This window comes from Stegodyphus dumicola, chromosome 5 (assembly GCF_044657685.1).
Source record: "Stegodyphus dumicola isolate Sdum_Otavi_A_Nest chromosome 5, ASM4465768v1".
NCBI classification, from domain to species: Eukaryota; Metazoa; Arthropoda; class Arachnida; order Araneae; family Eresidae; genus Stegodyphus; species Stegodyphus dumicola.
This window is the reverse complement of record NC_140772.1, coordinates 144,267,532-144,280,705: the sequence shown is the minus strand read 5'-3', so window position 1 is coordinate 144,280,705 and position 13,174 is coordinate 144,267,532. Positions and strand designations below refer to the sequence as shown.

The window sequence follows — 13,174 nt, the reverse complement described above, 5'->3', positions numbered from 1 at the left end:
ATGCTCTTCTATATGAATATAGGTTTCTACTTAATTAAATTTGGGACTGAAAACAAACAGATTAAAAATTTTTAAATAATTAACAGTCTTCTTTTAAATACATATATAGTAAGTGGTTCCCTTAAATTGAGAAAAGGATAGATGACACAGATGCAGTTCGTTTTGCAGTAAATTGTGTTTCCTGGTTTTGCTTTAAGCAATTAAGACAGACACTTATTTTTGCTACTTTGTGAATTAGATAAAAATATATAATTAACACAAATATTTCTAATTTGAATGAACATACATTCAAAGTAATTATTTATTAATTTTTTTTAAAAATTTTTAGATATTCAATCTTCAAGGTGCATTTAAACATTCAAAGCAATAAAAAATTATTTCTATTCTTAAGGCTATATAAAAAGTAGAAGTGCAGTAGAAATTGGTAAAAGCATTTACTGCTCTCTATATACTCTGCGAAATAGATGAAAATATGATGATGTTACTTACCATCCTGATACCTTACTAAGTGTCTATTACTGGCCACAGTCTTGGACATCTTCTTATAGACAAGATAACTTCCAACTCCATCCCACTTGTGAGAGAATCAACTTCTCGTAACAGAAAACTTCTCCAAAAAAGACTTCCTGTTCTGTACCGACTTTCATTACAGTAATTAACAGATTATGTATCTTACAGTGGCCATTTGTTTTAGATCAATGTTAACTCGATATGGTAGCTATGGGCTGCAAAGTGAATTTTCACTCAGAAAGTTTCAGACTTTATACAGAAGAACTGCATATTACATGCAAAGTGCCACAAGATTTTATATATATAATATATGTAGATACAGTAGATGTGCAGTATCCCAGTAAGACCAATGAGAGATGCTTCTAGCTGCTAAGGTAGATTTAATAAGGCAGGTAATATTTTGGGTATTTAAAGTACATTATATTAATCAGTGGGTAACTGTTATTTTTGAAAATACAACGATTTCAAGCAATATAATGACAAAAAGAGATAACAATATCTTTATTAAAAACTTTTTCAGATTAACCAGTAACAAATCATTCAAGCTTACAGTGTTAGGGTGATGTTTCTAATGAGATAATTCGGAACTTATATTCATTGCATGTAGAAGCTTCTACAAGAGAACAGTTGTTTTAATATTTATTTTGTGTCAAAACGTAGGCTCCAATACTCATTATTTATGGTCTCAGAAAGTAGCTATTGACATTCCTTATGTGACAGCTTCTTAGAATTTAAGTAATAGATGTGCTTCATTAGAAATTTGTAATACTGAGCATGAAAAGAGACCTTAGCGAAAATGCCAATGTATTTCTAATACAAGTGCAAATAAAATTGCTTCTTATCAATGTAAAGGAATAAATTATGTTTATTTGTTTAAAGAATGGGTACCATTAAAATATTTAAATTTAAGGAATTAGATGTAACAGAGGGAAAGATAACATAAAAAATATATAATCCATGCTTTAATTGCCTCTGTGGTACTTAACATACTTGCATTAGTTTTTCGAAATTTAAGTAATACACACTGCTACATGAGAACAGTAAATCAGTTTTTTACAGCTGACTTAAATCCAGTTGTGATCTCAAATTCTTATAATTTAAAGCTTAACATGGAAAAAATAAGAAGTATTGTTTCCCACTGCAATCATTCAAGCACTTGATAGAATGGGAAACCAGCACAGTTGTTCTGTTCTGCATACTGGTAATGAATGCAGCTTTATTTTGGAGTCTTGTACACTGAAGTTACCACTGAAAAGAAGTTATGCTCTATCTACTGTTTATCCAGATGTGCTTTTCCGCTCATGATTCTAAAATTTCATTCTGCAAGAGAGTGTTATGCTAAATAAGTTACCTCTCCTCTTCCACCGAGGCATACGGATCATAATATTCTGTCATCTGAAGATTCTGTTGTTAGCTGATATTGAATATAGTGAGAAAAATTGACATTTTTATTGGCAGTTATAATGGATTTGCCTTTTGTTGCCAGGTATAAATAAAAATTCAGTAGTGGCACAACACACATATTTTGGTTGAGTACTTTCTGGAAGAATTCGAAACACATTTCGTGATAATGAAACCGCAATTGCACTAGACAACTTTTGGACTGAGTTAAACACTGACAAAGCCCTGAAGTGGTTTTGGGAAACTAGTGAGTTACTTCAAAGGGTTACAGTGCTAGCACACAAAGAGAAATATCATCTAAAGCTTTTCAAAGTGAATTCTGATTAGACTCTTCGTGAAGCTTCCGTTTTGAGATTCTTCTGAAAATATGAGAGAATATAAAGAAGTGGCAATTTCACACTTAATTGCCATTGATCACAAATTTAAGTGAAATCCTAGTTTGTAAAAAGGTTATAAAGAATACATGTCCGATTATGAAAAACTGAGTCTATGAGTCTAGTTAATTTAACACACAGGTTTACCTGATAATGCATAATACATTCCTCAACATTCTGCATTTATACCAAATAGTGCTATGGTTTTTCTAAACCTAATATAAAGGAAAGTCTTTGAATTCCATATTATTTGTAGGACTAACTATCAAGTGGGATTAGTTTTGGTACTTGGAAGTTTCATAATACATGTTGTAGTGTTTATGTCTGATACTGCCGAATTGTATGAGCACATTCTTATAGCTAAAGAAGGTAGAAATGCTTCGCAGAACAGAAGCATGGGATCGATTAATCATGGTAACTTATTTCATGCCTCCTTTTCATTTTTGCCAATGATACTTTAAAACAATTGCAGTGAGTGGGGGGAAAAGATTCAGAAGTATGGGATCGATTAATCATGGTAACTTATTTCATGCCTCCTTTTCATTTCTGCCAATGATACTTTGAAACAATTCCAGTGGATGGTGAAAAAGATTCGCCACGCATCAGAGATAATAAGAAATTATTTCTATGCGATGATCTTTTCTTTAGATTGAAAAGCACTGAAAAGGCTTTTGATACTTGTAGGCAGTTTATATATTGGAAGCTACGAAACAAGTGACTAAAGAAATTAAGGAACCAAAGAAGTGGTTTAAACTAAGGAAATGGTGAACCAATTAGCTTTTCCTAAAGCCAATATTTGTTGAACCAGGAAACTGGTTCTCTCAATGTGCAAATTATGCCTAATAAATTGTCTAAATTGTTGAAATTATAATCTGATTCAACATTATTATATAATGGGATTAAGACAGTCTTGGCTGTTGAAGAAAATTACAATTACAATCATCGGAGATTTTTTAACCTTTCAATAGCTGTAAAAGCGATGGAGATTACGTATCGACATCTTTGGATTTCCGATAGTGATTGGTATGATCTGGTTCCTAATAGTATTAATGAAAAATGGATAAAGTTTCAGTATATTAAAATTCCTAGATGCATTCACTTCCAGACAATGCAGTTGAGATACATTTCGTAATGCATCAGATTTTGCATACCAAAAAGTGATTAATTATAACAGCAAGAACTTAATATTACAATAGCTGTCATAACTACAGTTATTCTTCTTTTCCTAGATTAGAACTGAATGCTATCAAAGTTTGTTGGTTCCATTCAAAATATTCTGAGTTACTATAAGTTTCAAATCTTTGCATGGTATGTTGTTGCACTAATAAGGTTATCATCACCTTGTCGCAGATGAAAAACATTTACTGTTAACTGAAGTACGGAAATCTCGGAGCTTTACTGAGGTCTCGATCAGAATTACATTCCATCAAAATTATACCCAACAGACCTTGCTTCCTGGGGAGTCTGTTAGAAAAGCTCAAAATAAACTGACTGTGGTGGTAAAAGAGGCCCCTTGAATTTGACTGAGTTTTGAATTCTGTAACATCACTGAGGATCAGATGCATTGATTGAAAAGAGAACTAATACCATACTTTCATGACACAGTTTAAAAATTGAAACTTTAAGTACTTTCTTAAATAGCACTTATCGAAAAGATACAAAACTGTTTGCCAAATTTCAAGGGTGAACATTTCCCTATAACTCTTTGGAATGTAGAAAAGCATCAAGGCATTATTTAGTATTGTGGGTATAGTAAGTGCATTTTAAAGATGGCATACAATTATTAAGTTGCAAGAAACCTTTGAAAGTTATAGTGTTCGCAGCATCAAATAATTTTTTTGAAGACAGCCTCCTACAAGTGGCAGGTTGTATTCAGCATACTAGAATAAATTATAATGCTAACCATTCATTTATTATTCAGTCTCCTAATAGACTGGATGAACTCTTGATTGAGCTGAATGAAATTCCATATGCAAGTTGTATAGTGGTAAATTCCATTTTAAAACACAACTGTTGTATCAATGGAGCAAAGAAAATTATTAAAAGTTTCAAAGCAAAATGCATAGTTTGCAAATTATAAGGGCCATTTGCTAACTGTAGTATTAATTATACGGTCCCAATGATTTAAAATTTAACTAAGGACATGGTAAATGGACTGCTAACAGCTATGCTGTATTACAGTCAAAAGTCGTTAATTCGGACACCCATAATCCGGAATGATCTATAATCCGGAACTCAAAGCTAAAAACTTTCTGCGCATGCGCATAAGCGTTTAAGCGTGCGCGTAAGACCTTTACGACTGCGCATTTGCGTGTGCACAAGCGCAGAATACGTTTTCACTGCGCGTTTAATGTATAACGGACGGTATAAGCTCAAATTATCTAATTGTCTATTTCAGTTAATGTTGATGATTGCGTTGTTCCTTAATCTTCGAATTGGATCCGGCTTATTATTTTTTACAGACTGTAAGAGCAATTTTATAAAAGTAAGCTTGAACTTTCGATTATGTCAAATAGAATTTCCGATGCTGGAGCTCCCAAAGGATCTACGAAAACGAATGTATGTTTCGATGTCCATCAAACAAAAAGTGGAATTGCTCCAAGAAATGGATAAAGGCATATCCTTTGTTTATTTAACCGTTCGGAAATCTGTTTATCAATTTCACGCTGCTTTGCGCGGGGGGGGAGGGGGAACGTGGCGGCGCGCAATGAACTGGAAGTTGATATGTCAACATTATCGTTATCTTCAGGGCAGATGTTTTTATTTTATTCGGCTTATAATTCCTTATTAAATGTAGTATTTCATCTCAATGTACTTCGTCTTTGATATGATTTAAATCAAATTCCTGGTCATTACAAATATCACGAATACAAATTAAATAGTTTTCTGGTTGCAATTTTCTAATTTCGGCTATGCATAATGTATGCTTTACGCATGCGCGCGTTGAAAGAAATGTTTAATAAAGTAAACAAATAAATATTAAGCTTTTTTTTTTGCAAATTTTGATACCCTTTAGATCATAATTGCTCATTATTTTATAAATTACTGTTTTATATTTTTAATTTTATAATTTCTGCATGCCATCTTACCAGATTTAAACTGATGATCTATAATCCGGAAAAATCAATAATCCGGAATCACCGAAGTCCCGACGAGTCCGGATTAAAGACTTTTGACTGTATTCGTTTGCATGGCAACAACAGCTAGCTAACAACAGCTCACCAAGAAGCTGTCTGAGATTTAACAATTGACTGTTGCATTCAAGAGGTTTGCTGCAAGCCAAGGCATACCTGACACATTTAATGTGATAAGGAAGTAACTTTATTGCAGCAAAGAGAAAACTGAATGAACTTTGAAAGAATTACGAGAAACTACTACAAGTGTTTCTGAATGTGATTTTATCAGGCCTCACACCTTCATTCCAAGAAGTTTCTGTTGCAGAAAATAAAGCTCTGGAAGAGATGCTTGCAAATGCTGCAATCCAGATGAGTATGGTCAATCTTGGAAATTGGGGATATCATTCTGCTAAAAGGTGACACTTTCCCAGCTACACAGCCATTACAAAGAATAGTAGAGGTTTATCCAGCACAACATGGACTTGTTTGTGTTTGTAACAATTACTGCTCATGTTTTATTTCAAGCAAGTTAATTCTCCTGCCTACATTCACATTTCCTGTGATAAGGAAGTAACTTTATTGCAGCAAAGAGAAAACTGAGTGAACTTTGAAAGAATTATGAGAAACTACTACAAGTGTTCCTGAATGTGATTGTATCAGGCCTCCCCTTCATTCCATGAGGTTTCTGTTGCAGAAAATAAAGAAGATGAAGAAGAGAGATGGCACAGTGAATGCTTGCATATGCTGAAATCCAGATGAGAATGGTCATTCCTGGAAATTGGTGATATTATTCTGCTAAAAGGTGACATTTTCCCAGCTACATGGCCATTAAAAAGAATAGTAGAGATATATCCAGCACAACATGGACTTGCTCTTGTAAGCTCAAGTTCTATTTCAAGCAAGTTAATTAAGAATCCACTTCTTCAGGACAGGTGTGATGGCTGTGTGCCACATGGGATCTGTGTTTTTACCCACATTTGCAGCATATTACAAGTGATGAAGATGGCTCATTACTGCCATGTCAAATAGCCACGTCATCATAGCAGTGCTGCTGTATTCTCCGGACTGATTTACACTTTCGGTCATGCAGTGCTGCTGACTGTCCATTTATTCCTCTTTACATTGTGTTAATAAATGTTCTTTTTTATTTTATAGCATTTTGTAACCTGGTTTATATTTCAAAAATTCTACATCCATCATAATTATTACATTCAGATACCAAAACATTGCAATAAACTCTCAAGATAATTGGTAAACTGGTGATTGGTAAACAAGATATGTAGATAATTGGATATCGTTAGCTATCATGAATATTTATATATTCAGTGAAGAGATGTTGTTGAAAAGGTGAAACAAATTATGAATTCCTGTATTTCTTTTATGACAGCAGCAAAATAAATTTTTACATTTTTATTTAATTTAATTTTATAATTACATATTTCAAAATATCAACTATTTAATAGACAAATCTTTTCCTTTAATACATATTAAGCAGTTTAAAATGATTGTCGTCTCAGAATTTCATATTTATGCTTAATCTCATATTATTTTAATTGAAAAAAGAATTAAAAATTTGTTAAAAGACTATTCATTATTAAAGTCTCTCAACAATAAAATTCCAAAACTTGTCTCAAGACAGAACTAACAATATTTTATTCTACTAGATATGCAGTCCTCTGTCCATGAGGTTGCCTTTGATGTATTAAATTTTATTGTCATTTTGATTATTTAAAATTGTCATTAGTATTTCATGTACAAAGTAACATACGCATTGAAGCATAGTTCATTCCAATAAGTATCAATTTTTAAATGTTCAATTATATTCTGCCTATTTTCTATTCTTATTACTGAATTAATAATATTTATCCCTCCTTATTTAAGCCTTCTGCTCAAAATGTATAAATTTATGCAAATATGATACATTTTGGTATAATTAACATATGAAACCCAAAATATGTTCTATTTTTAGCAGCTATATTATTAATTCTGACATTAAATGGCAAGTAATGTATTTCTACACAGTACATAACATATATTTCAGCGTATAACATGCACTTTTGCCAAAAATATGATTGAAATTTACGAGTGCATGTTATACGAGTGCACGACGGATATAAAAATAATAAATTAAAAATATGGAAAAAAATCGGCATACATAAGTTACATTTTTGTGTTTACTTATACTGTTTTAAAAGAAATGACATACCTCTTAAATTTAAAATCTTTTCATTATCGGATAGCATAAAATGTTCAACATGCTGGTATTCCGTTATATCCTCAGGCACATCATCGATTTCTGTTTTATCTTCACCGTCACTGCAAATCTGGTACATAAACAAACATCATTGTTGGTGAATCATTATCATTCACCAACACCAAACACCCTTGCTGCAGCACAATTTCCATTTTCTTTCACAAACTGAATGACTTTGCATTTAAAACTAGCAGTGTGTTTTTTGCAGGAACCATATTTACTACTAAAATTAACACAAGATCAACTGTATTTCAACTAAAACCTTCGATGTTCACTTGAAAATCACAGCTTCACAGAAAGAGAAAACATCTGAAATCTAATTCCATGACTTCTTTCGTGTTGGAAGTGCATTCTTTCTCCAGATTATATCCACCTTCTCTCGAAACCCTACCATAGCATTCTTTTGGACATTTGCATTGAATCCATCCTCTTTGCAGGAATATTTACTCCCTCAAGCATTTAACCCACACACATATTGTTCCTCTTAAGACTTGTCAATGCAGTACATTATTGTTCGAATGGCGCGTTATACAGATATACAAACAAAAATTTAAAAATCTAGCGTAAAATTATAGATGCACATTATACACTGGTGGGCGTCCCACGCCGAAAAATACGGTAATTAATATGCAGTAATCTTTGACTTAAATCAGCAACCATAGAGAGCAAATATTTTTTATTTATAATTTAGAAAAAGTCATTTTAAAAGTTTATTCATTTTGTTTACTTATTTATATTTTAACTATATAATTTTTCAGCGGACATTTAAATATTTTCAACAATATAAATTTCAAACATAGCTTTTTATTAGAAAAGGTGTTATTCCTGTGAAAGCCAGAAACAAAAACACATAATAACTAAAGTTATTAAATATATAACTGTTGATTTGCCTTGAGGGGTTGTAGGATGAAATATTCATATCAGAACATTTATTCATATATATTAGAACAGAACTGCATATCAGGTCTATGCATAGAAAAATAAGTTGTTCAAAAATGTCTGCTAAAATCATAGACTTATTTTCATTTTGCAAAATAAACAGTATCACTCACATTAAATATGGGGTGGGGGGAATACATTAAAAATCAAAATAAGAAGAAAAGACTAAAAATAAAAATCGTTTAAGGCTATCTGTACAATTTCCTGAGATTTTATACACAGAATATAAAAGCTTTCACTTATGAATCTGTGATTTTAGAACCTCTCCCTATCATAGAAATACTGATATAACTGCATGCTCTGTTATCTTCAACTATTATGAACTTCATATTCACATGTACTGTAAATAATTTTTAAGATTACTGAACAGTAAGGACAAAGCTAATCATAATAAAGTAACTTGCTATAGTACACAGACAGTAGCTCAGCAAAATGAAAATGATGAATGCAGAAAAAAAGTGTAGAAATTTAAAGTGGGGTAATTCTCATAAGCATAAATATAAAACACAATTTAAAAGCAGAAATTCTCAGAGTACTTTTCTTTCAAATAGTTCAAATATAGATCTAAAGTGAAAAAGTCGGATTTTTCATTCACTTCATTGCAACAGAGATATTAAGCTATCAATTTTTTAAAAAAATTACGTAAGAAGGGTTCGGAATGAATGCAACTATTATTTAATAATTAAAATCATTTAAGATTTAATTCTTAAATATCTCATGATTATTCATGCCTCACATGCTATGTGTAAGCCTGGGTAAATGATAACACATGTGAAAACTCAAGCCTAGTTTTGAGTATTTGGTGGAGAAATTAGAAAACTGCTTTAAATTAAATTTATTCTAAAACAAAAATCAACATTTTCTATTAGCAAGTGAATGGATGCAATCCTTCCATAAAATTATTTGTAAAGAAATTTTACAACTTACCAAAATAAATGTTTTAGAAATTTTATAAATTATTCTCCCTATATAAATTAAAAACTGTTGTTTTGAGTTTTATTTCAATAACACCTGCACAATGTTCAATTAAATTATTCCTTCTCCTTGCAAATTCAATTCACAGAATGCCTTTTCATTAGTTAAGCAAAAACGCACATTTTTAAATCTTTATTAAGGCTTATCATTTGTGCCCCAAAATGTTAAATAAAAACAATATGCACATGGAGAGGTAGAAATGATTTGTTTAAGACTAAACTAATAAATTATTCCCTTGAAATGATTTATCTGGTATCTCAGTAATATAGTTACACAATTAAAATATATATGAACTAAAAATTAATTCTCTACATCTTAATTCTCGTAATTAATAAACTTAATTCTCTTAATTCTCTAAGCTAAAGGGTATTTTTATGTTTCAGACATTCAAGTTTTAAAACTTTCAATCTAGTTCCTCATGAATATTAGACAAAATATTCGATAACAACATGCAAATAAATTATTTAAAAAGGACAGGATACAGTCCTTCTATAATTAATTTGTTTTTTCATCTAAATTTGTTTGACTTGTCCTTTTCTTGATACATGACACTGACATGATACATGATATTGACTGATGAAAAGGACTGCCTTCATGAAGAAATTTCCAATGCAAAATTGATCAAATTCACAGTACATATCTATGAAGGGAAAAAAGTGATTCCCCTCCTTTCTCACAATTATTTTTTTTAATAAAATATCATTTTATGACTAGTTTTTCACAAAAACGTATTTTACAACAATTCTTTTACCTTAACTAACCATTTTAAAAAACTTGGATAAAATTATTTTGAAGCATTATTTTCCCCCCTCTCCTGTAGTGAAAATTGCATTTCATCAATTTTATTGTATGAATCGTGCTGATTAAAAAAAAAAAAAAAAACATGAAAGATGTTTAGGAACAAAGGAATTGAAGGAAGAAAATTACTTCATGTCTCCCTTTCACCAGGTGCATTATCCTCTGAAGAGAGTTTGATGCACATGCATACTACTCCTCAAAGATTAGCTTTGCCTCCTTACAAAATACTTATTTATAATTAAAATAATATATTTTTATTATTTAATATATAAAATAATATATATTTATTATTTAATATATTATTAATATTAAAATAATATACTGTTTTACAATTAAAAACTATATGCAGAATGTTTCAAAGCATAATTTGTTTAAAGCTAAACGTTAAGGCACGTAAGAATAAAAAATTATATTTTTCCTTAACACTTAGCTGTGAACTCTACAGATTTCACAGCTAAATGAAGTATTTCAGAATGAAAGACAACAGAAAAGTTTTAAAAAATTCCACATGGTCTTATATTTAAAGGAAAAAATTAACAAAAAAAGTGGATTTCTTTTATCCTGTGCTTTGATTTATCCTGCATAAAAATTCATGGGTTTTAACAAAAAACAATTAATTATAGGTTGAAACACTAATATTAAAATCCTCTTAGACTTCATTTTTTAGCCTAAGATCTTATTTAAAAAAAAAAAAATTAAATACAAGACCTGAAATACTTCTTGAATGCTAAAAATTAGCCCATCTTTAAAGTGCAAAACTGTCATTTCCCATTTGAAATTTTCAGAGAAATGTAGTATTTAATACTATGTAAATTTAAGTTTCACAAATATATAATTACAACAAAAAATATCAAATATATTTCTTATGAAATATGAAATAGATGCAAAGTTTTTCTACGTAATTCTTAGGTAATACATGCATTTCCATAGTAACACAAGGTACCAGGGTTTGGTTTACATAATAACAGACAATTTTGCCAACCTCCTTAATTTTTTTTCCACAACATATAAAATTTATTTCTGAAGCAATATTTTGTTGTAATAATTTTCAGATATATAAAATAAAATGTTGAGGTAATAAATTTAATTCATATTAACAATTACTGAATATTAGTTATTAATGAGAAATTTTCAAGACAGAAGCAATTCTATGATTAGAAAAAAAAATAATAAATTGAGAAAAATGTTCCCACACTTCCTGCTTTTTTTTAATAAAACTCTTGGAAATATGAAAAAAACCTTTATTTTGTTAAATAATGTTTACAGATTTAGAAAATAAAAATATATTAATAACTTCTGAATTAATATTAGGAATTAACGTTTCTCAGTAACAGAGAAAATTATAATTAGAAATAATTTTTTTCCACAAGAAATGCTTCTTCTTTCTTTCTTTTTTTTTAAATAGCTGTCATTGTCATACCTACTGTTTAGTGCAAGATATCTTGCATTAAATATATTGAACAACATAAAGCAATTAATAAAATTCAGAATAAATCTAATAATAGCTCTTCGAAAACTGACTGTAATTGTCAAAAAGAATAAATTTTAAAATCTTAAAAATATGTCTTGTGACATACTTTTTTGCATCCATTTTTTTTTTCACAGAAAACAAAAAATTCAGATATCAAATTCAAAAATATCTTCTTTTAACAACTAATTAACATTAGATATTAATTGGAAAATTTCAAGGAGGAGGCAAAAAATATAAATGTAAGAAATATAAAGTATTGAAAAGATTTTTCTCCTTTTTCAAAATATTTGTAAAATAATGCTTCCAAATTAAGAAAATTAAACATTTCATGGCACAATTCTGAAATATTGAATTTTAGGAATTATTCATTCTGAATAATAATTCAATTCTCAATATTGAAATTACAAAGCATTATGTTGTTATTTAGTGCTTCTAATTTACACAGAAATGCCAAATGAAGTTGCACTTTTGCAAGCAGAAAAACATGATCAGATATAACAACAAATATCAATAACAAAGACAACATATATCTTGGAGATTTTTTTTTTTTTTTTTTTTTTTTTGTGACAAATTTCATCTTTATCTCCCGATTTCTTAGTTTTCTAAATCAAAATAATTCTAAAAATAAAAGAATTATATATAATTTCATATAATATAAATTTTTAAAATGTTAAAAATAGAAAGTTATTTTAAATATGAATGTTCAGAGCATTAAATGTTTATCAACAGCAGAAAAAGTTAATAAAAATTTCAATATTTAAATTGAAAATTAATCAAGATAAATAAACTTTAAAAAATTGGTTATTTATTAAATACACAAAATTATTTGCCTTCTAAAACATGTTCATCTATTCACATTTCTTTTTTTTAATTCATTTACATAAATTTTCTGTACATGTTTAAACAATACAGATCACTGGGGAGTGATGAATTTGTCACAAACATCAGTTATTTAACACAATACAAAAAGATAATAGATGCAAAAACTCATTGCCATCATGTACCTGTATCAATAAGTATTAAACAAATACTATGGGAGCTCGAAATACATACAGTTTCTCCCACTTAAATACTACGGAATCTCGAAACACAGTTTCTCCTGCTTAAGTAATGTTAGAAATACATTGTGAGTATTTCTGTCAGCAGGAGCAAGGAAACATACATTTGAACAATGCAGACTGCAAGTCCTGAGTTAAATAACAAATAAGTGTTCTCTTTCATAATAAGTGTCCTTGCCTTTCAGGTAGTTAACCTAGAAAGGAACTGCTACGAAAACACACAGTGAACTTACAAACTTAGGCAAATCACAGCTGCAGTGATACTTCGCAGACATTCA

At 29.8% G+C, this 13,174-nt stretch overlaps 1 protein-coding gene across 8 annotated transcripts in view; it reads right to left on the bottom strand.

Moving 5' to 3' along the window:
* LOC118202263 (uncharacterized) overlaps positions 1-13,174 on the bottom strand; it is a 280,122-nt gene that overhangs the window by 184,029 nt on the left and 82,919 nt on the right. For 2 of the 8 annotated variants that reach the window (XR_015040950.1, XM_085816301.1), the window contains one exon: positions 7,608-7,725. The exons of 5 other annotated variants lie outside the window; for them this stretch is intronic. The gene's annotated coding sequence lies outside the window, so the exon portion shown is untranslated. Of the gene's footprint in view, positions 1-489; positions 6,684-7,607; positions 7,726-13,174 lie in introns of those variants that run through there. One more of the 8 variants, XM_085816300.1, reaches the window with a different exon arrangement.